The sequence below is a fragment of the Temnothorax nylanderi genome, unplaced genomic scaffold (assembly GCF_030848795.1).
Source record: "Temnothorax nylanderi isolate EJ_2023f unplaced genomic scaffold, tnyl_v1.0 TNYL_tig0009_pilon, whole genome shotgun sequence".
NCBI classification, from domain to species: domain Eukaryota; kingdom Metazoa; phylum Arthropoda; class Insecta; order Hymenoptera; family Formicidae; genus Temnothorax; species Temnothorax nylanderi.
The window spans coordinates 1,695,704-1,722,272 of record NW_027249071.1 but is presented as its reverse complement, the minus strand read 5'-3'; the positions used below and the strand labels follow the sequence as shown (position 1 = coordinate 1,722,272).

The 26,569-nt window shown below is 42.9% G+C and overlaps 1 protein-coding gene across 3 annotated transcripts in view; it reads right to left on the bottom strand.

Moving 5' to 3' along the window:
* LOC139787343 (uncharacterized) overlaps positions 1-26,569 on the bottom strand; it is a 238,716-nt gene that overhangs the window by 133,443 nt on the left and 78,704 nt on the right. For all 3 annotated transcript variants that reach the window (XM_071726452.1, XM_071726448.1, XM_071726445.1), the window contains one exon: positions 17,729-17,800. The gene's annotated coding sequence lies outside the window, so the exon portion shown is untranslated. The remainder of the gene's footprint in view (positions 1-17,728; positions 17,801-26,569) is intronic.

Here is a 26,569-nt window from a genome sequence, read left to right as displayed (position 1 = left end):
CCGGTTGGAATCAGTGCAGGAAATAGCGCGATCCTCGTTTCCGGACTATTAATGAAGATTTATGCGCGTTTGTTACAATTAAAATGTATTATAATTAAAATCGGTCAAGATAAAATATTTTTTTAAATTATCCTCGAATTTTCCTGTGGAATATTACCCGGCAATGAACCCGTGCGGCCATTCGTTCAGAGATGCAAAGTACGTGCATAATACGCGCGGTAAAACGGATTATATGCAGTATTAACGGAACGGCCTTATCGGGGAATACCATGATGTCTGTCATTACGAGCCGGCATTGAATTCTGCTATGGATTTCTCGTAATTATACAATCCTTACATAATCGCAAACTCAACTCGACGGCAGATCCGCTCGGGCGATCGCGCTAAGGATATACGTACATACTCATTCGATGCTATCGGGCAATGAGAAACTCGTCTAAGCTCTGGCTAAGCACGACAGAACGTCTATATCTCGCAGAACTCATCCGTCTCGAATTAACCTCTCTCAATTAAGACAATGGTCCCCGGTTCTACGGACATCCTCTCCTCGTCGAAGCGAGAATGGAGGACCTACAGGCTGGGTTTCAGTGGTTCTCACAGATATAGGTTTCTCTACGATCGGTATCGCACCGTTCAGGAATGGCAATCGAACCAAGCCCGAAGCTATTTAGCCATTAAGCTTTCAATATCTCAAGAGAAATTATATCTCGTTAATTTAGTAATAATTAGAAAATACAACACTGACAAATCATCCATTCGATCGACGTTGAAAATCATATATCCACGAGATTTATTAAGTTGCGATTATATGCAAAATAATAAAGTCTCAATAAAAGTAGACAATAAGTGTAACTTTAATGAAGGAAGAATTAATTATTCCGTCATCGTGAGCACCGTTCGTTATTCTTGAACAACGCTGTACGATGGAGCAAAGCACTACGAACAGAGCAACGTGTCACGGGGCGTAGGTACTCGGAAAATGCGGTGTAGAAGCACTCCGTTAGAGAGGAAGGAGAGTGAGAGCACCGGAAGGAGGAACGTCGATATGGCTTTTCCTTTTCAACGATCGCGTCTCGAAGAAGCACTCTCGCTTTCAGCCACTAGACGGGAGCTCATCGATTAATCGTCCGGTAGCTTCTATTGTACCTGGACGGGCCTTAAACTATCTGCATTAACTTCGAATCCAATCCGCGACTTAATAATTTTGTTTGTGGACCAGACTTGTCTGGGCCACGTAAAATTTGATTTATACTTTCAAATACCCGTTGCAACGATTAAATTTATTTGACAGCGAGTAATCTCTTTCCTATGCTACTATCTCGTTCTTCTTTTCGTTGGAATACTGAAATAATAATAATGAACTTGTTGCGAAACATCGATTATACATATATATATATATATACGAGAGAAGTACGAGAAAATATGCATCGGAAATTTAATTATCCATACATCAGCCAATTTGATAGATGATACAATCCCTGGCAGCCTAACTAAAAATCGATATCCTTCTCGCGGACACAAATTAACGTAACACGAAAGAGAGGCATATGTTGTCAAGGAGGCCCAATGCTTACTGCGTTCCGAGTAAATACATCTCTGATGTTGATGCACGAACAATGCACAAATATCCGCAAGTTTGCATAGAAATGCCATGCGGTAACAATGCAGAATATTTGCAACTTTGCATAGTAACGGGGCGATGGTTTGCAGCGTCGAAATATTTGCAAGTTTGCACAGCAACGTCGTACGCCGGCAGCAGCAGTGTTCTCCCTCGTGTTACTCGGAGGCTGTACGTATAAGTGCGGTTTCCGTCGTAGAATGAGAAACCGGCCCACGGACAGGGCACCATTGTGTCAAACGTCGTGCGTGCGTGTGCGCAATTTCCGCGGCACTGAATTTCTCTTTAATTCACGCGACTTGAATCGCCGGTGCAACGCGACCCTTTATATCGCGGCCGCGCCCCCCCACCCTCCGCGAAATTGCCCTCACATTTTTAATAGACTACCGCCGCGTTATTTCGACGTTTCCTTCGAATTTCCGAACGCGAGAAAGTTCAGCGTCCGTGCCGTTTGCACGTACGAGAATAATAATCAACGTTCCATGTGGAGCAAACTTTCGCGATAATTGGCCATTTTCATTTTCCATCGACGTAAATGAAAACTCGAACGCATTCACGTTTGCAAATTAGGTGCTGCCTCAGGGTAAAATCGATCTAATTTGCTAACCAAACGATAATAAATTATTAATTAATAATACGTATTCTCTCTCCCTCTCTCTCTGCTGTTTGTTAATTGTTGGCTCCAATTTACCGAACCTTGTAGGTTTTCTTCCGCGTGTGCTCGTTTGCTACCGCCAAATTTCTATTAATCCGCGATCCAAACTTTGCTAAGTCCTTTGTCACAGATCGGAAAAGCCACTGTGCGTGACGTCCCGTCGGCCGCGTTTTAACTCTCGTTCCACGAGAGCGGATCTAGAGAATATCTCTCTTGCGTCGTTTAAATTCACAGCAATTTCCGACGGAACGTCGATGAATGGTGGGAGCGATTTTAAGTAAGAACAGAATTATACGAGCGCTCGATACGAGCGGTTCGAATTGCTTTGCAAATTGGAATTTCGATTATGCGATGCATCAACACGTTTCACGCGCGGGCTGCCATCGCTCATCAGGCATGAGAAAAACTCACTCGGACATTTATTTCCCGAATAGAGATCAAATTGCTCGAGCGATTTACGGTCGGACCGTCGCAATATTATGTCTCGTAATTCATGCAACGTGATTTCATCATATTATTTTATTATATTCGAATCTTTCTCCTCCCCCCCCTCTCTCTCTCTCTCGCAATTACAGAAATGAAAGGAGAATTATATATGTCACGGTTTGTGGAGATAAAATATTGATCAAACTCGCCTGCCCGTACAAAATCGCGATGAGACGGTAACGGAAGAAGCGTAAATAGCAGACAGCGTTAATTTCTGAAAATCGCATACCGCGCGATTGCGATAAATAAATCACGGGTTTCGCGGCGAAAACAGCAAATCCGATTGACAACCCGTCCGTTGGATAAGCTAGATAAACTTTGCGCATTAGTTACTACTCTTATACGCGGATAATTCCTTACAAATCACTACATAGTGGATTTGCCAGTCACGCCGCGCGCGCACAGCGAGAATTTTCAATTTCGACTTTCTGTAATCCATTGTGTCCTACGTGGCGGTGAATTTGATTTCGCCCATTGTTTCGCGCGGTGTATACGGGATAAAATCTCGTTCCAATTCGCGGTCGCCGCGCGGAACAAATATGAAAATAATCGGCACACTACAATATTTCAACGGCGTAAGCGCGAGAATCGGTATCCGACGCTGACAAGATCACTCTTTGTTCTACAAAATGCGAGCTAGCGTGAGTTTCTGCAGAAAAACGCGATAAAATATACAATACATACAATACTAACGCGAGTCGATAATCGCTTTTGCAAAGGGTGTTAACTTACGTTCTTATATTCAGACGAGCTTTTGTTTAATCCAAGAGTCGAACTAGTCATAAGCCAATTTCACCAACGTCGGTTAACTGTAACCTTCGGTTAAACTCACTCTTCGTCTTTTTCTAAGGGGGCAGTTAACGTTCACGTTGCTTATTAATAATAATAATTGTCACACATTATTTTTATAATAATTATAACAGCCAAATTTTAACGTTTTTAATTTGTCAAAATATTCCAAGACAAATGGCTTACAAATAAATACGTTAAAAATCCATAAAATACCAGGATTTTTTTTCTCTTTTAACGGGGGGGGGCAGATATGTTCCTTCACAAAGTCTACCTTTAAACCCTCGTTACGCCACTGCAACGGGCGTTGAAATCAACCACGCAGAACTAAAATTTTGCAACGTTGTGAAATAATCCGGTCGGTAAGCGAAAATCGAACGAACGGCCGGCACGTCGAACGTGTATTTCACGTGCTACGGCATTGTAAGTAGCTTCGACATCAAGTTTGCACGTTCGATGCATACTGCCAGATACCTATCTGCTTTTAAACACTTTCAATTTCCGCACCGAGATAAATGTACATGTGTATAAAATGCTTTGACGAATCAGACGTCAAAAATGCAAATGAATGAAACAAGTAAAGCTTATTTGCAGCTCGAGGCTGCAGTTCTCAAAGCTCTTAATATTTCTTAACATTTAGCATTTACATACACTTATACGGATAAAAACGATCGAATGGGTTTCTCCTTCAATTTCCTTCGGTGAAGTTTTTGTCGCGTCGCGATATCCGCTCGGGACAATGAAAACTTTTTATGATGGAAGCCGTGTGCGGCCTAGATTGTTTGTATCCAAACGCGGACTCAGGGTAATTCGGCGTTATCGTAGATGTTTGAAAGAGTCATAGAGAAACATACGATCGCTCCCCAGGAAGCAGTTGCGGCTAAAGGATGACCCTCGCAGGAGGTGATCTTTTACACGCAAACGACGGCTGCGGGGAATTACATGAGATATGTATAACCACAAGATAATCAGATAGCTAACCGTGATATTATTTACAGCTCGGAAGAAAACCGCGACGAAAGTAACAAAGTTACCGTTTCCTAATTTATCGCGCGATATAGCTCGCGCGTGGCTGGCTTATTCAAACGTTTTACCTTCTCTTTACATGGGATTTATGTGTCGATGCACCAAGTTGTATTTTTTTTTCTTTCTCTGTATACCGATCGCTTCAACCCAGATTTATATGACATTCAAAAACGGATAAAACGTGGACAGTTAGATATAAATAACAGTTCGTTACTCTCTCTCCGTATCTAAACGAATATCGATCTTTTTGTATACCGACTGTTATCTGTATCCTTTAGATTGATCGTAATCTCCATGATCCATCGTCATAAAAATAACGCTTCCATCACAGAACCATAAAATTACGATCCATTAGGAACACATAAATTGAACTTAATTAAACTAGACTGCTATATTAGATGTTTAATTAAAAATATATTTAGCTAATCATTTATTATTTTTGATTATACCACACATGTTAGAGACGACGACATTACCGAGCCATTCATCGATATGGACTATCGGTCCCCAGGAGCCAGCAGCGGCTGAAAGATGACCCTCGCAGGAGACGATCCTTTAAACGAAAGATGGCGGTATGGCGCGGGAGAAAGAAAGAGCAGGGCGAGAGAGAAGTATGCCGACAAAAAGATCAGGCCTGAAGGCGTTTGGCAAACGAGGGCGGTGGAATCGCGCTTGGTTCCGCGATTCTTAGACGGCGAAATTGATGGGAAGGACAGAAGTTTAGTGGGTGCCTATATATCTCGCGAAGGAGGATACGACGACCGGCGAGAGGGAAGAAGAGAGCGAGCCAAGGAGAGAAAACAAGAAGAAGAAGAAGAAGAAGAAGAGGAGGAAGGCGCTGGAGGGAAGAGGGGAGACCCGAAGTCTTGAGGCTTGTAACTTTGGTAACCGAGCACCGGCTTGCGGAAAAAAGGAAAAGGATCGTGGTCCGATGCTCGGTCATCGAGAAAATCTCTCTGTCTCTCCACCTTTCTGCTCTGTAGTAATCGCGAGCCGGTCTACGTGCTTGCGCGCGGACGTGTGTGTACAAAAAGAGCATCCCCGGAAGCATTCGGCTACGTTGTTCTACAAACGAAAGGGAAAAAAGAAAAATCACCGAGGGAACGGTCGCGCTAGCGGCATCAGAGATCATCCGTGGAAGTATCGGTTCCTTGATGAAACCATCTGAAGGCACTGGTCGAATCGTGATCGATGCTTTCAATTTTAAAAGATCCAACAGAAATTTAACAATATCCCCTTCAACCGTACTACAATGTAAACTTATATTATTTAATAATAAAAATAGATAAATACAATTAATTAATATATTTACTGATATCAGTTTATCAGCACGAAATAAATATCTTTAACGCATAGATAAATGTCGTCAAAATACGTGACGAATGTAAATCATGCAAAGCAAGTCGTTTAACGAATATAACGTTTCTCTGTCTTGTATCACAATACTAGAAGTAATGGTACCTATGATGATATAAATTAACAGACAAATTAATTATTAACTCGCGCTGGTTCTCGTAAACTGAAAAAGCCTGAAGCTTTCACTCGATATGGAGCACGTCTTGAGCGCGACTACTGACCAAAGGGCTTTTATCTACTTCGAAATAACGTAACATTTACGTCCCTTCATGGCACTTTTTCTCTCCTCTGGTCTATGGATGTCGTCAAGATAAACCGGTCGCTAGAGACCTTCGACGAGTGTTTCTCCACTTCGGAGACGACGTGTCGGGATATATACCGGCTTTGGTCAGCCGGTACTACTAGGAACACGAACGAGCCGCGGGGACGGATTTACGAGCGCGGAGAGCAAGAAAAGACCCGATGCAGCACACACATAACATATACATGACGCACGCACGCGTGAATGACTATGAGCTGTACATTTAATGCGCATAAAGGGGGGAATCGTCTGCACACGTTTTCGGGGAAGATAGAATCTAATAAATTAAACACACACCTGTTCCAGGCATCAGAGAGTCGTTACTTCCTTTAATACCCTCGATTATTAGAGAAAAAGTCGAAACTTAAAAAATGTTTGATAATTCGCCGAAACCGATTTTGAAATGTGGCTTACCATCGATCGTGAAAGGATTAGAGTCACGCTAGAGTCACTGTTTACCTTGTGTTTCGACAAACTCGCGCCACCAAAGTGATCCAGCCTTTATTTTTGTAATCGCGCAATTCCCCATGGGTCGGTCGATGAATTACACTCGACGTGCATTATCGCTCGACGAGACGAACGCGTCTCGCGCGATGACGGTGCGATACCGACGACAAGTCCTAATGTCGCTCGTGCATCAATTAAGTTATCGCCCTCTCGGGGAGGTAAGTAATATTGGCGTGACCGAGGCTGGCTGGCTGGCTGGCTGGCTATGAAGGTTCAGCGACGACGTCGTCGTCGTTGTCGTCACCCCCGCGCGCTCTCGTTCCCTCGACACATCGACGCCACTATCGCTATTAAGACGCGGGTACTCCGGCACCTCAACATCCACCACCTCCGCCACCGCGCCCGGCCGTCGCCGCCACCTTGCCTCCATAAGACATCCAGCAAGTTTCTCTCTCTCTCTCTCTCTCTCTCCTTCATCCTCCTCTGGTTCCTTCCTTCCGCCCTCGCCCTCGGGACGAGGGCCCGCTCTCTCGATCGATCTTTATCCTCCGCCGTCTACAAGTCGACACGTGTTCGCACACTTCGACACCTCTTTGGGCGAGTTGCGGGCTCGAACAGTTCGTACTGTCGAATTTTTTACCCGATGCTTTTAGCATATTTCACACGGTTTGTCGAACGTACCGACGAATCGAGCTGGTATTCCGGAAACGAAGGGAATGTCGATACTAAAGTTACCAGCGCGGAAGGTATTTTAGATACATTTTTTTTAAACACATACGAGATGCGTTTGATGCAGTGTGAGAAGTGTATTGTAAAACTCTCGATGGATTCGCAGTAAACAAATATAAATATGCGATGCGTTTTACGAGAATTAACAATATTTTATTGCGCCGCGCGACACCGTGGATGTTTTAAACAAAAATTAACCGGTTTAGTGTATAACCGGCGATATATCATGGCGATGTTCGTGCGTCGAAGCGCCGATAAATGAATCGATATTAACGGCCATTAAATGAAGACACGTCCTATGCGAAGTGGAAATTTCACAGTCACGTTATGAATGTAACCAACCGTGGCGCCGCGTTTTATCCAACAATGCTAATCTTGCACCCTCCTCTCCAATTCCCCTTTTCCCGGTGCAGACACGAAAATCCTTTAAAATCACGCCAAATGCTATGTACATCGATAATGCTCGCAAATGGGCGCCGCAGCTGAGTGAAACATTAGCGTTGCGATTAATATTTCGTTACGTGCAAGCACGACGGCCGCAAATGCCATTAATTCGCGCAGAGGATTAGTAGACCGGAAATTTGGAGTTACTAGTATACAATTAAGTATTTAAAATCCAAGCCCAAAAATAAATGGCATCAAAAATTTCTCCCTCTTCTCTCCCCTTTCTTTTTATCCGACGAAGGAATGTTTTTCGTTTCTATTCCAACGTGTTAAGAGAATCGTAAAACGGTAAGCAGGCGATTAACGCATCTATTATAAAGCGAGCTTCTTCTAAGTTTCGCTCTCTCGAATAAATAACTAAGATAAATTTCCCACCAAGTTCATCCACTCGGACTCTACCGATTAACGCTTCTTCCGCTCGACTTTTGCGGCGATTTAATCTTCACGAGCAATAATGCGAGAGCGCCGGCGATGCGCGGAGCGCGAAACGAGAGGGTTCAGCAAATTCGCCGCTTCACCGTGCAATAATTTCATCGCCATTTGTGACGCGGCCGGCAGTCCGCGGATGGTGAGAGTATTTTCGTCTCGTACATGCCGGACACGCTGCATTATGCGGGCGTCAACGTGTACTCATTACGCCTCGTCGCGACGAACGGCGTCGGAGACGCCACCCGCCCGTCGCGACGCAACGCTGCACCAGTGTCGGGCTGCGATAAATGCCGGTTCGCTCCACTCACAACGCGTCGGTTCCCATTCGCTTGCCTCAGTACTTTCGCGTATTACGCATGGGCGAAAGTCGCGAGCGGTAAGAAATTGATTGCAGACACTACGGCTGCCTTCGAATTCTCGAGGCAGGAATCTGCGTGAAAGTATTCACTTTTAGAAAATACGAGCATCTGGGTAATGACGTAGTAGTATAATGACGAACTCGAATTAATTACTAGCGGCTATAACGCGTGCGCTACAATTATAGTCAGTTCGGAGTGAGAATAGGGAGACGTCCCGCTATATAGATCACTTGCGACGCGTCCGGCATGATAATTGAATGGCATAACTCGGCGCTATGGCACGTTAATTAATTCTACAACCTTCGTATATATGAAAAATAAATGATATTTCGTGTTAAAATGATATTTCGTGATACTTGTCGCATTGAAGATGGCTTGTGCTAACATCAACGTTTACACATGTACAGATTTTTTATAAAAGTGAAAATATTCAGCGTGTCAAAACTTGCGATGTCATTCCTTCGCGAGAGTTCTTGACGCTCAAAAAGGAAAATACCGACAGTTCTCCCGGCCTCGCGCTATTACCGTGAAATTTACGAGGCACGCATTCCACAAAAATTCTTCGAGCGGATCGCGATGAAGGAACAACGAATCGCATCGTTTTCACTCCGCCCATGTATTTTTCGCTAGTGATGAAAGAACGGGGCGTCAACCGTAGTCCAACTCGGACTTTAAATCAAATGCGAGAGTGGGAAGGAGAAGTGACGTGCAGTTGCACCGACAGCGGTTCGTGAGTCTGCAGCATGAAGTTAACGCGAGTACCGTGTCGTCGGTCGGACGGGCAGTTCAAAGAGAAAGCGAAAGAGAGATAGAGAGATAGGATGGAAGAGAGTGAGAAAGACACGGGGGTGAAAGGGGTCAAGGGGTTGGGCGCAGGGGAAAGAAGGGGGAGGGGGGGGGAGTGAATGAACACAGTTTGTTCGGCGACGCACGTTGCGGCTGTCGTCTGTCGCAGCCATACCACCCCGGTACACGAGCTAGAGGAGAAAGACTCGGCGAACAGAGAGATAGATGGGTAGGGTGGCGAGGCGGACTATACCCGGCGCCGGAACAATGTTTAATTGGCAATCGTGCCACAAATAATTATCCGTACGCGCGAATACGCACGACGCGCACTCGTTGCCATTGGCCTAAGTTAGCGCGATACGAAGCGAATTGTCAGGCCAGTGATACCGGTGGCGATAAAAATTGCTGTAGCGCGACGAACGACGAGGCGGATGCGATAAAAAAAAAACTCGTAGAGAAACAAATAGGAACAAGAGACGTTTTTGTCACGCTTTACGATCCGTGCCACTATGGAGACGCTTAATATCGCGCTATCGCGTCCATTGCATTAAAATTGTGTCTCTCGTACAAGTCGATTGTAGATATAACTCTGTAGATTAAACAGATAAATCGCAAATTGTCAGCGTGAAAAAATATGATCCGCGCTTTCCCGCCATCCAAATTCTTTCGGAACGAGATAAGAGATAAATATTATCCCTTCAGCAAGTCGAAGTTCGGCCGTTGGAAAAATGGCTGTTGCGGATTATATATATTTGGCGGTGAAAATAGCGGACCCTCCCGCGCGATGAGAGTGTGCCGCCGAGTAAATAAGATGGACGACAAGATAAACGGCGGTACGATGATCCCACGATTTTTATTCCGGGAAGAGGTGAAAGTTACGTTCCTTTCAACCGCGGTCTCGTATTATTTACTTAACTCCGAGAATCCTATTATTGGCATCAAACTGTAAGAGGGGGATCGTAAGCGGGAATGGAGTGGCACGAAAACAGGGATCACAAATTTCCGAAATTGACGCGAGCGGTTGTTGAAGGAGAATAATCCCTTCGATTACGCAAACGATCATACCTCCGACGTAACCGGGAAGGCGGCGGTACAATTTATCTCCTTGAAACGCGGGTGTTACTCGCCGCGAATAGCGCAGGGCGACTGCCATAAATTTATCCGGCGGCGACCGCCGCAACGCGGCACCGCCTCGCTGCCAGCGACTTGCCGGCCACGGGAATAAAAATTGTCCGATCTTTCTTACGTTATTACCTGAATTGTCCCGTCAGCTTTAACGACCACGGAGGACTCGATGAAGCCGCGAGGAGAGATTAAAAAAAAAGTCCCGCGGGAGGAGTGAAATTATGGGAGTGGCGCGAAGGTGTCGGAAGCGGGAAACCGGAGTTGCTCGCGCGGTGCTCATGACGGTAGATTATCGTTAAGACAATTTTACCGTAACGAATATCAGAACTCATTTATATCATAGTCGAGAAGGTGTGAACAACACCTGGCGAGGAAAAAGAGGAGGATAGTATGTCGGGGGCAGAGATTGGTGCTAGTGGAGCTAACTGGTCGCGATTGGCACGAAAACGAAGCAAAGAAGCGAAGAGAAATGAGACGGGGAAAGAAGGCAAGAGGAAAGAAGCGAAAGGGAGGAAAACCCGAAGAGAATGACGCAAAAGCTGGGCGAGAACGAAAGGAAACGGGTGGAACTTGACGGACCGGTGTTCGATGAAAAGAGATAATCTCTGTTCATCTTGTAATTCCTCGGTAATACCATTATACCGCCGGGCTCGGCCAGTACTCGCCACATTACCGGCTTACATCTTTGTTTTCGTTCGGTCACCGGCGCGACGCCTGGGCGAAGGAACGAGAAACGTACCGGTGACTGAACCCTGGTATGCCGTTACGAGGAGACGCTAGCCGGCGTAATTGAATCGACCGTTCTTAAAAGGCGATAAATCTACCGAAGAAACTGCGTCGTTCGCGCGTTGTGTCCCACGTCGCCATCCATCGACTCCGGCCGTTTCTCGTAGTCTCTTTTCGCCGTAGTCTCGCCTCGCGGAAACGTGACGGTCGATACACGGATCCTCGATCGCGGGAGTTGCCGGTACAGAAAGGAGAGCAGAGAAAATGTTGCCGAACCATAATACCGGTATCACGCATTCGACACTCGACGTTACGTATTTTATAACTGGCAGTAAAGTATAAGTAGCGATAAAATAGAAGTGCGTGTAACAGCAGTATTAATAACTGTTTTTCTTATTTCATTTCATCCGAATATAACTTTAATTAGAATTAACCCTTAAAAATTTCCCATTCATGCAAAATCACACAATCGCCGCCACCGATCATGACCGTTCATAATCAAACTCAGAATATTATAGAGAGAGAATTAGAACACCGCCCATGTACGATTAATACTAAAACCCCCTCAACTATACAAACACTGTGTTGCCGAGTCATCCGGCGATATAATTAGATCGAGCGCAGGCTTACGTTTGTTTTCGCATGCACGCATCGTCGGCTAAACACGCATACGCATCGGTGACGCGCGGGCGAAACTCAAGCGGATGATAGTGGCGTTAATTTTACGCCGCTGGGGAGGCATCTCTGCCAGATCGAGATGGTAAATTGGTGCTACGGTGGAATTAACGATGGACTAAACACTAAATACAGCGGAATACTGCGATATGATTTGACGTGCTGTAACGTAATCATAATTAACGTAACAGCGATGTGTAACTTAACAGTGATCGGTTATTAATTCGATGGTTTCGATCACTTCGATGGCGCACAGCCGGTACGCCGCGATTACGCTGCGCGCTGGTGCCGGTGCAGGCGTATAGCAATCGAATTATTACGGTCGATTCCGTACGATCGCACGAAGAAGACGGGATTTGCGGCTTTCACGGAAAACCATTCATCCCGCGAAAATGGCCCTCCGAATTTGAATGCGAATTCGATGCTCGGTCACGGGAATCGCCGGCATTATCCCCTGATAATGGGGAATAGCTGTCGCCGTTCAGAAAAGTTTGCACGCCAAGTTTTTCTTGGAATATACCTAACAGGCCCTAAAACCGAATTATCGTGTTCTTGAATAAATCTCTACGCAACGATATGATCATTTAATTAAGCCCGCGGGGATGAGAGTGTACAGATAATTATCATTTCCGATATAGATTCGATTCATTTCGCATGAACAATTTAGTCTAACACAGTCCATTAAGCATTCGATTAATCAAGGGTTTATTTAGATGAATCTTCTGGTATTCGATGCGATATCACGAACATGTGGCATGCATTATATATTCGCACATGAGAAACACAACCACACGGTATTTAGAGAAGGATCTAATTATGCAACGTGATAACTACGTAACGAAGGCGTAGCCACGAATAATGAAGCGCTAATTAGTCATCATGCGTGTAAATGAATAAATCTAGTTGCTGCTGTTATGCTAAAGGAGAAAAATAAGATTCTCCGCTAATTCTCATACGTTTTTCGGATAATACTTTAGGCAATTCGAATTTTCAAAGCTATGTACATGGCATATATAAAAATATAAATCATGTACAAAGTTGTATCTTTCTTTCGGGATGTCAAGAAAAAATGATTAAATAAAATGATCTAAATAAATCGAATTATAATAAAAATTTTACATATCATTTTTTTGACAGTTTCAAAAATCATAGGAAGTTAAAAAATCTCGAGGTATGTCAAAAATTTGTTACAAAGAGTATGGTCTCAGTACTTCAACGCTATTTTCTATACTTGATTATTTTCTACTTCTCGTTACATCCACTGGAAACTCGAAACTTTACGCTCACTCGTATAATTTCTTCCGAATCAAAATGTGCCATGTCTGACAGGTAATAGCAAGAGCCATTAGGAACCAACACGTTGCAACGTAACGGTTGATGTAGCTTATGACGCTGACGAGAACTGCAACCCGCATGGCCAAATTTGGCGCACTCAGGTTCACCGTGCGGTTTGAAACTACCCACTCTCATTACCACTCGCCGCAGAATGGACTAATCTACAGTGTTACGCGAATTGTCAAATCTGCCGCCTAGCGCACCGCGCAAAATGACCAAAAGACCGCAGTGATTCAAATCGATAACAAGGAAACGGCCGTAAGGAGAGACCGTCTCCCCTTTTATCTCTTGTAAAACTGACATAGTTGTGAGAACATTTTAAAAATGGAACGGAATTGCCGGAAACGAATGGAACATCTATAGATAATCGAAGGCGCAGGAAAGAGAGAAAGAGAACGGTAAGAGAGGGAGAGAAAAGTAGGACCAGGTTATTCGCGACGTTGGCAGAGCTTTCTCTGATTTCGGAAAGTTGGATAACGGCAAACCGAGCGTAATGGCGCCGATAAAGACGCCATCGTCGTCGTCGACGACGACGACGGCGTAGAGGCGCGCGCGAAGATTCGATTCTATCGGAGCTGTTATTTACTCTTCAGAAGCTTTACCCGTATCTAAGCGTCTACGTGCTCCTCGCACAAACCACCCTCTTTCCCCTCCTTCGAATTTTATCGCATCTGATGATTATAATTGTTCGTGCTGGTAAAAGGTTCGCCGAGTTTTATAGGGCAATGAAGAAGCGGTGTGCCGGTTCCCTATCTAATCCCTTCGCTCTACTTCGACCACGCGCCCTTTTGTCTTATCCCTATTCGTTCTGTTTCTACTAGCTGTCGACCGGCCGGGGCCGGGGGGACAACGGACAGGTAGCAGAGCGCGCTCGCGGGCGTGCGGACAAGTGTCCTGGGAATTACCTATTGTTTTTCCCTGCTCCGGAAACACACGGGTGCCATCGGGAGCATTAATGCCTCTCGTAATGGAGGGAGGCACGTAATACGAGCCGGGAACGCGGCAGCAGATGCTCGCGCGTAATCCTTCTATATAGTCTGGCGCACGTTTCGAGAGCACCGTCTCTCTGCACCGAAGGTGGTGAGCGAGATTCGACGCCACCATAGTCGTGAGTCATGACGCGCACACGCGAAATACACGGGTGTAAGATGCATTTCTGCGCTCAAGATACTGTACTGGAGGACATAAGTCCAAAAGCTTAGTATTTCGGTGGAATTATTTATAATCGCGTGAAATTATTTATAATCGCTTTCTAATTTGCAAGTAATAATCTATGGAAATATGTATGTGATAACGCATCATAGTGTATATCCGAGAATAAAATAGTAATAGGTAATTGTGTTGTCTGTCCTAGATTTGTTTCTTCAAGATATATACATTGTTAATCACCGGTGCTTCCCATTGCTTCTTTAGAATGCACATCGAATAACATAACTAACTACTCTTAAGTTCTCGGAGAGTCTTTGCAGCCGCAGAAGGCCAAAGGGAAGAAGTGAAGGATGTAAAAACAAGATAAAATATGAATATAAAAAGCGAGAAGCGCAAAGAGGCACGTAGGAAAATGTTTGACCGGACCAGTGTTTATGCACACCGTCCAAAGCACATACAATGCGTTTTATTATCACAAAGTATATGAATATTTGATTAAAGCCTCTCTTGTCACAAGGTAACAAGAAAAAGATAACAAACAATATAATATATATAATAGCCTAGCACAAATCATCGAGCGACAAACTGTCGCATCTAGAAATTACTAGCTTGCGATATCCTGTTTTACGTTTATCTTGGGGAAAAAGTAACAAGTCAATAAGTAGCACGTCGAGATCGAGTAACCATAACAAATTTCAATCTGTCAATAGATACTACTCCCGTAAGAGCTTCCCGGCGAAGAAGTCACGTTCGCTGATCATTTTATGTGGTATACCCAGTATGTTTTTATTTGAACTGGGTCACTGCAAGACTGCTGCTCTCCAGGAAGTACTCGTAGAACTCCGGAGGCACTTAAACATCTCGGCGATGCCGAGGAGTTTATTGCGTCTTTGACACCGAAGTGCAGTCGAAACCCATCGTCGTCGTCGTTGTCGTTGTCGTTGTCGTCGTCGTAGAACGACGATACGCGGCAGCTGCTGCCGTAATGTCGCCTCGGCGCACCTTTCCGCACCGCGATGGAGGAGAGAATTCGACGGGTCGAACTTGTCGTTAGCCGCCGCGCTCCTCGCGCGAGTTCTCATGACCCGGTAATTCGAAAAATGCGAGTTGCTCGTTGCGAGCAGACGCTCGTTCTGTAATATCGCTCGTACCAGTCCACAGAGTCGCGTTATTGATCAAAAATTATGTCGCGTCTCAAGAGAGAGAGAGAGAGAGAGAGAAACTCGAAGTAAATAATAATTACACGAGAAACGCTGCTACGACTCGTTTTTATAATTGTGATTTATTGTAGTTTTTAGAAATAACGTTGTATAATTCATTGTAGTTTCCTAAATTAAATTAAATTCTGTGAAATCAAATTAACGTCAAATATCACAGATAAATGCAGGATTCGCTTTTTGTTATTCAACAATCGTACACGTAGCGCGAGTTCTTATGCTTCGATTTTTCCCCGAGCAGAATTTTAATTATTACAGTTAAAGTAAGTAGAAGAACTTTTGCCTCAGAATTTCCAGCAAAACGCTCGAAAGTTAGAGTGCCGCAACGAAGTGGTTATTAAGACTGTCTCGAAAACGCAAACACCTTACGCTCGAACTGCAAACGCGTGTGCAATGCCTAGCTTTAGCGCATACATGTACACTCTCCCCCCCCTCTCTCTCTCTCTTCCTCTCGTGATACGACGAATGTGTTGCAAACTGGGTCGCCAAGACGATTATCTCCTCGGATGTAACTACCGGTAAGGGATAGGGTACGGGCATCATTATTACGCTCGAGAGATTCCGCGGAGTCGTAGCCAAATCGAGTAGGATACTTTCGATTGCTTACGGCCGTCTATTCCCCGGAGTTATTTCTACGAGACTTCCTACATTGTTGACTCGCGCTACTCGCGGTACACACGCGCGCGCGATAAATCCGTATACCGGTATAAGTTGCCGTGAGAGCTGCGCTACACAATTTCCATAGCATGCTTTTACGCGTGTTATACATTGAACATTTTGCGGAATAAAGTTATGGGCGCGACAACGCGAAGGCAATACAGCCGATGAAAGGGAAGGAAACACCGGTTGGGTTTTCATGACACGTTACATTTATCCTTCTTTTATTCTGATTATATATTTCGATACTCATATACCTCTCGACGTTGTCAAGATATTTTCGAGAATTTCAACAAACCCTTGTAACAAGTTATTATCATTTGTTATTATTATATTATAATAATTAATCGAAATTACAGAAAATCTAAAATTCGTGAAGAATATTGAGAGTAATAGAGAATAACATTTGAAAAAATACGAATCGTAATGTATCCGAAAAAGAATGCAGAAGAAAGCAAAGCCATGAAAAAGCTTGCCGCGAAATTTATAATAACGAGAACGAAGATATTTGGAAGATCCTCAGAAGCATTACCAAATCGGTGTAAGTACGTGACCGCGAGCAAATCGCGTCGACAAAGAAGGTGGAAATAAACGTTATAACGGAGAAAGGGAGACGGGGGGGGAAGCGCGCGCGCACGCGAGGTGAGGAATCGAGTGAGAGGGAAAAAAATATCCTATGAATTCGTGAGTGACTTCGGATATCACGTTCGGTTCCGCCTGGCGGAGATTTTCTACGACTTTGTAGTCCGCAATATATCTGAAGTCCGTTTGCAAGTTTAAACCGCACCTTGCGTTGTACGTGTCGCAAATATATTCCACGCACAGCGTACAAAGATTTCTCGTGCACGCCGCCTCGCTATCGCCGCCGCCAATTTTATAGAGCGGCATCGCCGAAATCTTAACTTCGGAGTCTCATGATTATCCAATTTATCGACTATATGTATTACTTAATTCGCAAAGATATTACGTGAGTAATGTCGTATTTTTTAAATCTTTTCTGTTATAAATGCGGCAAACTCACCGTAAGTTTTTTAATTGTTTGTAAATTTCATGAATTCTGATCTAATTTAGATTTATCGACACGACAGCTTGTGCATTTTATTAAGTTTATAATCACATAAGTATTATCTTCGTAGTCTACCCTAAATTACAAATTCGGCGGGAATTGGTACCATTAAATGTCCCCAGCAAACGTAATTCAAAATGTGCCAGCGTAATTAGTGGGCTACGATGAAAACGCATAGATTGTACCGATTAAATATCTACGCTTGAATTTATGCTCGATTTTCATGCATAGCTATTGGAAAACGTAATTACGCTTATGACATTTAATGCGGAGTTATGTAATTACACATTGAGCTTTGTCCGTGCCATAAATCGTATAGAGTCCGGTCAAACTCGCACAATCATTATACTTACGTCCAACAGTTATTTGATCATCCAGAACATATCTCGACTTCGTGACCTGGCGACGATGCCTCTCATCGATTCCTGAAAAAGAGAAAAGCGAAAACTTCAGTCAGAAGGATCAACAATATCACATTAAATTTCATGCGATAAAGTTAACGTACACGTGTATTGTCCTATAAAATGATTAAATATTCAAGTATCGAAATAATATCAAACATACATATCGCACGTATACGCGCGGCAAAACCACAAATTGGATGCATAAACGCAAACGAGTAATCATTATACCTTCATCGTTTCAAAGTCCAAACAACCGATGATCATTATTCAGTTAATACACCGGAGAAATTTGAATCGTGCTCGCGATCCTGTTATCCCGATAATTTCACGCGTTATATACAGAGGAACAACAGCGGCAAAATAAAACTCTCGACTTTTGACTTCGGATTTTAGCGAATCACGAGGCGGAACACATCCGAGACAGGAACGAGCTGAGTGTTATTCACGAATCCGTCGAATATATATCGACAATCTCGTTCTCGCAAACTTTACAGGAATACTCGCAGGATTCTTGCGCGGCGTCGCGACGGCGTGTACTCTGCTGAAATTAAAATCGATACTTGCAGAAAGAGAAGAGGAGAGTGAAGAAGAGAGAAAAATGGAGATAACGTCTGGATTTTACTCTTCCCGCTCCTCTCGCGTTTATAAAGCCGTGCAAAATCGCCGAAGAAGGGAGCGTTTGGATAAATAATCATTCTGCAGAGTGCGAATCTTCCGCATGGGGTGGGAAAGAGCCGCCCGATAAGGTGGGCGAATAACGAAGTGGAAGAAGCGAGTCGTAAAGCAGCGGGAATAAATAGTCGAGCGTCAAGTCGGCGACCGAAGTTTGCGAACGCGCAAATCCTGAGGGAAGTCTTGAACAAGAATTCCGCGTGATCGTTCCCTTCCTCCTCTTCCAATTCCGTACATTCTTCATGTAATTATTTTATCGCTACAAAACAGTGTCCCTATACTTTTGGAAGTTTACAGCTTTGTCAGTATACCGATCATTTCTCATCCAGCACAAAGATTAATAAATAAAAAAATAATCTATATTGTATTTCTATTAATAAATATAAATACCAAAAATAACAAAAAGAAAAATATTCACAAAGCATATAGAAGGGCTAATAATGCGACATGATTGATAAAAAATGTGTCTCTGTAAAAAATCAATAAAGAAAAATCTGAAGACGTCGTAAGTGCATAAAATATATGGATACAGATGTGCAATCCCGTGTTATATGACAAGCTCGAGATATTATTTCCGAAAGAGAATAATCATATTCGCGTAAAATGCTCGGCCAAGTTCGCTCGTTGATGTTCTTCCCTTACTTAAGTGTTCTAAAACGAAGAAAGTTGAGCGAAATTCTGAACGGAGGAAGGAAGATGCGAAACCGCAGCGCGCGAGAATAAGTGGTGGGATGCCCGGTCAAAATTTACGAGCAATACTTCCCCACCGGAAATTCTCGGAATATTTGTGAATACCGCCGCGTCTTCGAAATCGCGCAGGCCACGTTTCGTGTACTCAATATTGTTCTCCTTCCTTTTATCGGCACGGCGGTGTTCATATTTTAAGAACATAAACCGCACTTAATCCGGTTTAATGACGGTTTTTAATTGGCGCTCGCGTAACAACGTAAAAGTTTATATAAAAAATATATAAAATGTATAAAATCTTGTATATAGACAATTAAATGTAATGTTGTACTGCATGGAATTTTCTTAATATTTCCTCGTAGGAAAGAGTTTCCGTTAGTAGACTCTAACAAATTTTTACGAGACCGCCGCGCCGTCCATTGATTCCATAATTCTTATGTTTACGCACCGATGAGAAGCATTTTTCTGGAACGAGCTACTTCGTTCCGGTGCTGACGTATTCCTTTTTATGGGAGAATCCCTTACGTGATGTCCACCGCAGACGCGATATTCATACAAATAACATTCAGTTTCCCGGCCGTCATAGAATTTACGAGAAAGACGGACCGAGGATCGGCGAATTGAGAGACCGGCAATAGGAATAAATAGCGGAATATATTCGACGGGACGATTCTAGTTTACGACTAATAGGAAATCCTGAAGGAAATCTTGAATGCCGATATCCACACAAGTGTATTCCTTGCGTTTGCTCTCTCGAAGATGATTTCTTACGTTTCTTGCCATGTGGATAATTTCAAAAATACTAGATTGCTTATTTCAGAAAAATTTATATTGCAATAATAATTCATTAAAAAGATCTCATTACATAAAAGGCTCATTAAAAAGATCTCAACACTGCTATCATATTTTACTTTCACAAAATTTTTTAAACCACTAAAATTCCCAAGAGAATTATGTATAACAGAGTTATTTATCAAATAAAAAATACCGTTTTTTTCCCCAGGACTTCGGTGTTTCACGGAGCACAGTTCGAGAAATGCTGCAGTAGAGCGACACGACGGCGACGTTGTAAACGATGCAACCGACGCGGCGCGGCGCCGCTGGCCGAATTCTGGCCGCAGGCACTCAACGAGCGAGCAGTAAGAAACTTTCGTCTTGAGGATTCCATAATTTTGTACTTATCGCCGAGAGCAAAAACAACGCGCTCGAACTAACAATAATTAAGAAACGATGCTCGCCAGCGCGCACCAGTTGCGTAAACGCAAAAAAAAGATATGTTTGCGTTAGATTCAACAAACGGGAAAAATAACACGGGAAAAATAACGAAAACGCAGCAACGCTGACGTTCGTGTTTGCGTTCGATTCTTTACGAGCTCATGTAAGCTATGGAATAATATCGCGTGTGAAAAAAAATCCAAAATCGATTTATTCGTATTCGATATCGATATAGGAATAAAATGTCACTCTGTTTAAATATCCCCTAAATCTAATCCGAAAGTCAGTTTGTGGCTGGATAATACAAGATGTTTTTCTTCAATTGATATGAAACGGCGATAAGTTAAAAAAAACATGTTGTGTCATTATTATTACATCATTTCATATGTATGTATATATCTAGAGATTTTATTTCTATCAAATATTACCAAGCAATAAAAATGGCAATATAAGTTGCACTATGTCAGTGCGATTAAAAAGCAAATACCGTATCATAAAGTCCTGTTTCTATCTGGTCACAAAGCAATCTTGATTTACAGTACATTGAATTCGAAATTAACGATTCGTATTAAAGATGCAGCACAACATAATGTCCCGAAAAATTTGCGCTTCATGCTTAAAGAACGTTTATGCATTCAACTCGAGCAGCGCACCGTTAATTGCGTTATTGAACCGTATTACGCTGCTTCTTTCAGTCAAGCTGTTCTTAATTAGCAAGCATCCACATTCGTCGAAGAGGGAGAGATGGGGGAAAGGAGAGAGGAGTTCGTTAATGAAACGCCTACGGCAACGTCAAGCGCGAAGACGCTGAAAACAGGCGGAGGTTACCCGATACACGTCGTTGTAAGCCAAGGGTATCCACGGAGTTTAACAGTCTGACAAAATGGATGGCATATTGAATTCGTCACATACAGGAGTGTATGTTTCACACGCGCAAAAAACAGCAGGCTCCTGTCGAGAGCACTATAGGAAAACGATCGCGTAACACAAAAAACAAGTACTCCTCGCTATCCGAGAGAGCGAGAGATCAAACATTTCGATTAACAAAGTGCTTGAAACATCAGATGCACAAGCAGTTATCCGCGTTTGATGGATTCAGCTAGAAATTCAACCAGCACTTGGGGTGATTTGCACGTCCCAATAAAAATGTGCCGCGTTCATTTTAATTGTAATCTCCTCTTTATCTTCCATGTGCGATTGAATTTAAATGATGCGCGAGAATGTATAATATTTAATTACAGAGACAGAGAGAGAGAGAGAGAGAGAGAGATATATATATATATATACGAGAGAGAATAGAAGAGTACTTTAACCCTTTGAGTACCAACCTCCGCCATCATTAAAAAAAATATCTGATCGTTTAACTAGAAAATGCGAACACTTTAAATATAAATTATATGTTAAATTACGCTTACAAATATATATATAAATTAAATTTATAAACATGTATTAAATAAATTTATAAACATGCTTAAAATATAAATGCATATGCCGAAAAAACGTTGCTTAGTAAAGTTGTCATTTTCAATGACAACAGCACCATATTATATCGATAAATTTTCTTCATGTAAATAGGAAAATATTATAATGCATTTGAAGTTTCTCTTCATTGAAATATCCGATCAAAAAGACATACTAAAGTCTTAGTTTAGAATTTAGCAAAATATTAAGAAGAAAAACTTGAAATTATATTTTTTTAATTATTATTTTTTAATTATATTTTAATAATGCTATTGTTTCTGTTGTAATTTCTACGAAATAATTTGTATAATAAATGTACGTATAAGTGTGGCAGAGCCAGTCACGAAAGTAATTAATTTTTCCGTTTTGAGGGACACGCTCTTGCGGGAGGAACGTTCCTCCATTCGCAGCTAACTTTTATTTTTCTTCCCGTTTCATCTCGACTCCTACGCGTCGTTTTCTATTTTACACGGGAGTGACAGCGAAAAAGAAATAAAATACCGAATGTAACCTAAGTATTATATACCGAGGAAAGAGAAGAGAAATTCGCTGGATGATGGTAACGCGAGCTTCGTCTTGAAAATAGAGACTCAAGACGGAGTCTGGGAGTCTGGGAGTTATAATTGCCAACGCGACACTTCCTGCCGTAGAAAAGGGGAAAGGGGGAAAAAAAGAGAGGAGGAACGATGAATGAAATGTTTCCTAAAAGTCGTGCGTGTGTCGACGGGGAATATAAGGATGGAGGTTACATAGCGGAGAATAAAAACCGCGATAGGGCCATGACGAAAAGCCCGTTTTATTCGATACAGCGAGGACGAACCAACTGGCCCTTTTTCAACCCTGACTTGTCCATCGTTTCTCCGTTGGACGCGTGCGCAGGACAAAGGACGAAAATAGAGACCACCCTTTGCTCCCGGTTTGCGCGACCGCTGGCGACTGTAATTGCCTTCTTCCGGACCGGACCGACGCTCGACCGTGGCTTTTACGACGACCGATATGACCGGTTTTACGAGTTTCCGTTCGTATCATGGAGCTAAGAGAGCGAAATCAGTCGCGGAAGCCGTTAAACCGCGAACGAGCTAAACGCCGAGCTAAACGCGCCGGTCGGTCGCGCGCTACGTCAAGGAGAAGCGCGATAATTGATACCTGCTACAGATAAAGTTTTCTATATCGCGGGAACACATTTACGACGCCCCACGTTTTCTACGTGTCCGCCAGCATGACTGCGGAAATAGCGCAGGTTATATATAGATGAAAGATTGCGCGCGTATGCGCTGAACGTTCCGCATTTAAACCGGGATGCATTCCTATCGTCATCTCCTTGAATCGTCGTGAAATTTCGAATTAAGCGGACTATTTCTCTGTGTCTTTCATTTTTGTTATAAAAAAAAACATTGGCTTTTAACGACACACACATGTCGTGCTCATATTTAATTTCCGACCGTTTTGCACCAAAGATAGGCATCGTCCCTCCATTACATCTCAAAAATTTTGGTATGCGAGATAACGCCGGCATCGCCCATCCCTGCAGACATATTCGGTTCACGATCTGCCATGTTACATACTGTGTCCGTCCAATTGCCCGCGCTCTCGTAGCGAACGATATTAAAAAAAAGAGAGAGAGAGAGAGAGAGAAAGAGAGAAAAGAGAATAAAGTGGAAGTAAGAGAGAAACAAAACGCGATCGACATTTTACCGACACCTGTCAGACAGAAAATAACTCTTGTCATTGTTTTGGTAGTCAGCAATAGTGCCGATTCTAAAATTGTTATGTCATAGATACAGTATCGACTGTGTAACTCGGCCGTCGTACTACGTACGACTGTACGTGATGAACAAATTGTATGTCATACGTGCTCCTCGTCGTACCGGCAGTCATATTGTCGAAGATTAAATCCGGTAGACATCACCACGCAAACGATGCCAAATCGTGTCTCAAAACCGTTGGTAATATCAAATCGATGACTTTTATTTCGTAACGTTGTAAAAGCATAACGATCGTAAGCGTGATCAGTCAATGACAGTCATCTCAGATTATATGTTAAATAAAATTTTTATCGAGATACACATTTTCCATGCGTTTATTTTACGTATCGCGGCTCATCGTTGTTAATGTCTCGGTTACTTCGCAAAAATTAGACAGAAACCTATTGTCCAAGGTTTTATGTGTTAACAATCAACAGGCAAGCATCCAGGCGAATTCGGAACAATCGCGGAAAATGTCGCAAGAAATATATTGCACCATGGAGATTGCGCGAGTATTACTGATAGCGTACCTCGAATAAGTGCATATGCCCCACACAGCGCACCTGGGGCACATTTTGCACCTTAGATTATATTCAAAAAGTAAATGCAAAGCTCTACATGCGGAACTATATTTCACGAAACACGCGTGGGGGGAAAATAGGTCGCTGCTCTTATCTCGAAACACATTATAGGTATAACCTTTTCAGACATGACAAATGACAATAATGGACGGCTCGCGGGACGGTAAGTGAGGAAAAACTTACGAGGAGCAATGACGCGTCGGATTTTTCATGTAGAGATACGGGGGCTTCCTGCGGAGATCCTCCGCAGAGACTGCCATCGACGTCGGGTCTATCAAATTAATTGAAATTAATTAATTGGAACAAGATCTTAAGTTCCGACAGAAATCGACGAGCCAGTCGCCGTCCGACTGATGTTTACAAGCGTAAACATCAATTACGTCCGATAGCAATTACGTCTTGAGAACCAATTAAAGTGTCAATTAAGACGAGACACGAAATACTTAACGATATTGTACTTAGGCGACGGGGGCCAATTGTGGCGCGAGTGCAGGTTGCAACGCGAAGCTTGCATCCTCCGGGTCGTTAATTGACGCCCCGATATTGCTCTTTACGATTACGGCTTTCCGCTAAACCATGTACGAAATTGCGATACGTCGCGTCGATGACGCTCTGTCTCTCTTTCGCTGAGAAAAGCATTCTCAGGACGCTGAATTTATGACCAGCTGAAAGGGAACTATCGTCAATCCGTTTTCTTTCTATTACGGTATTATATTTCACGGTCAAATGTAAATACTATGTTCATGGTACCGACAGCTCGAATGTATTGGAAATGTCAGAGTCATATAACATTCTCATAAAAAAATTACGGGAAATCCCCCCTTCTCTCATTCTATGTCGATCTTATGTCTAGAAAAAGTCATATGTATCCTTGTTATAAACCAATCTCACGTTGTAGTACTCTTTCAAATATTTTTCTGCATTGTGATATTTTTAATGTCAAAGCTATCAAACGTCATATGAAAAATTCATATTCAATTAATTAAAAATGAGTTGGTTAATTACAAAACAGATTTAAATTTAAGATTGAAATAGATAGACATTTCAAATAAACATCTTTCATATAATATTAAAACAAATATATTTCAATAACAATTTTAACAAAATATGTTATAAATAAAAATCCTGCGACAAGCTGCTAATAATCGCTGTCGAAAATTCAGCTACCGAATTTATTTGGAAAAAAAAAAAAAAAAAGGAAAGCTTTTGACGCTACCTGGCACGGTAGTATTCCCTTCGCGCGCAAAGAGAAAATATGGTGAATTTTTTCGCTGTTTCTAAAAGCCCGAATATAGCGAGGTCGCAAACGGTGTTGCACTCAAAATGCAGCGATGATTGTTTATGTCGGCGATTTAATTAAGCTCAGTGTTAATTCAATGTACGTGTTCGGAACAACTAACGAATCACACGGCCGCATCTGCGTGCCGGATTAGCAGGCACCCCGTGCAGCCTACCCTCGTGACTAAGAAACGTGTATCGTGTATATGAATATGGTAGTAATTAACCACGATTGTGGGCGACAACGCTCTCAAAACATGCAGCGCATGCGAGCCGCTGCGCTTTATCGACGTGAATACTTATGCACCCCGCGTTTAGTTCACGGACGCATCCCTTTCTCGCGCATCGCGAATTATTCAAACAAACGAGATATTTATTCCAACAAATGGAGATTCGAACGCGCGAATGAAAAACATGATCGTGACGTATCAACAATAAAAAGTTTTAATTCTGTGTCAGTGACTTTTAATAAACTAAATTCGAGAGATACAAGTAGATCCCTTTCGATTATCTCATGGACATTATTTTAATAAAGTTTCATATCGGGTGTAACTGCCAGGGTGCTTAATATCGAATTTCTTTTTTAAATTGCGAACAGGACGGTGAATCGACTGAATTTTGACGGGGCAAACGTTATTTCGGTTTCTGGACGATACGTATCGTTATATATATATATATATATATATATATACGAAATGCAGCAGCAAGTAAATATCCTACACAACGGATATCAGTTCGGAAGCACAATCGCTCCGCTGTGTAACTCGAACGTACTGACGCGGACCTCCAACTCGCGTTATTCGTATAAGCCGGGCGCGAGACGGTACCGTCAACGCGATAGTCGAGAGTAACTACATCTAATAATAGTTGTCCCTCGTTATTCCTCGCTTATACAGTCCAAGAGTATACTGACAAAGTAAACTACTGCCAGGTGTCGAAGTACGTCCTCGTTAGCGGGTTTACAGCCAGGTCACCATTGTGTAACCACGTAGCAGGCATTGCATGCAGGCTTGCTTGCTTGCTTGGCGAATGTCGCGGGAACGCTGTGCGCCCACCGTCGTACTACAACGACGATATTATCTTGGTAACGACCGAGCGATAACGAGAGTCCCTTGACTTTTCTGTCCGATCCGCGCGCCGGTCGCGCTGCA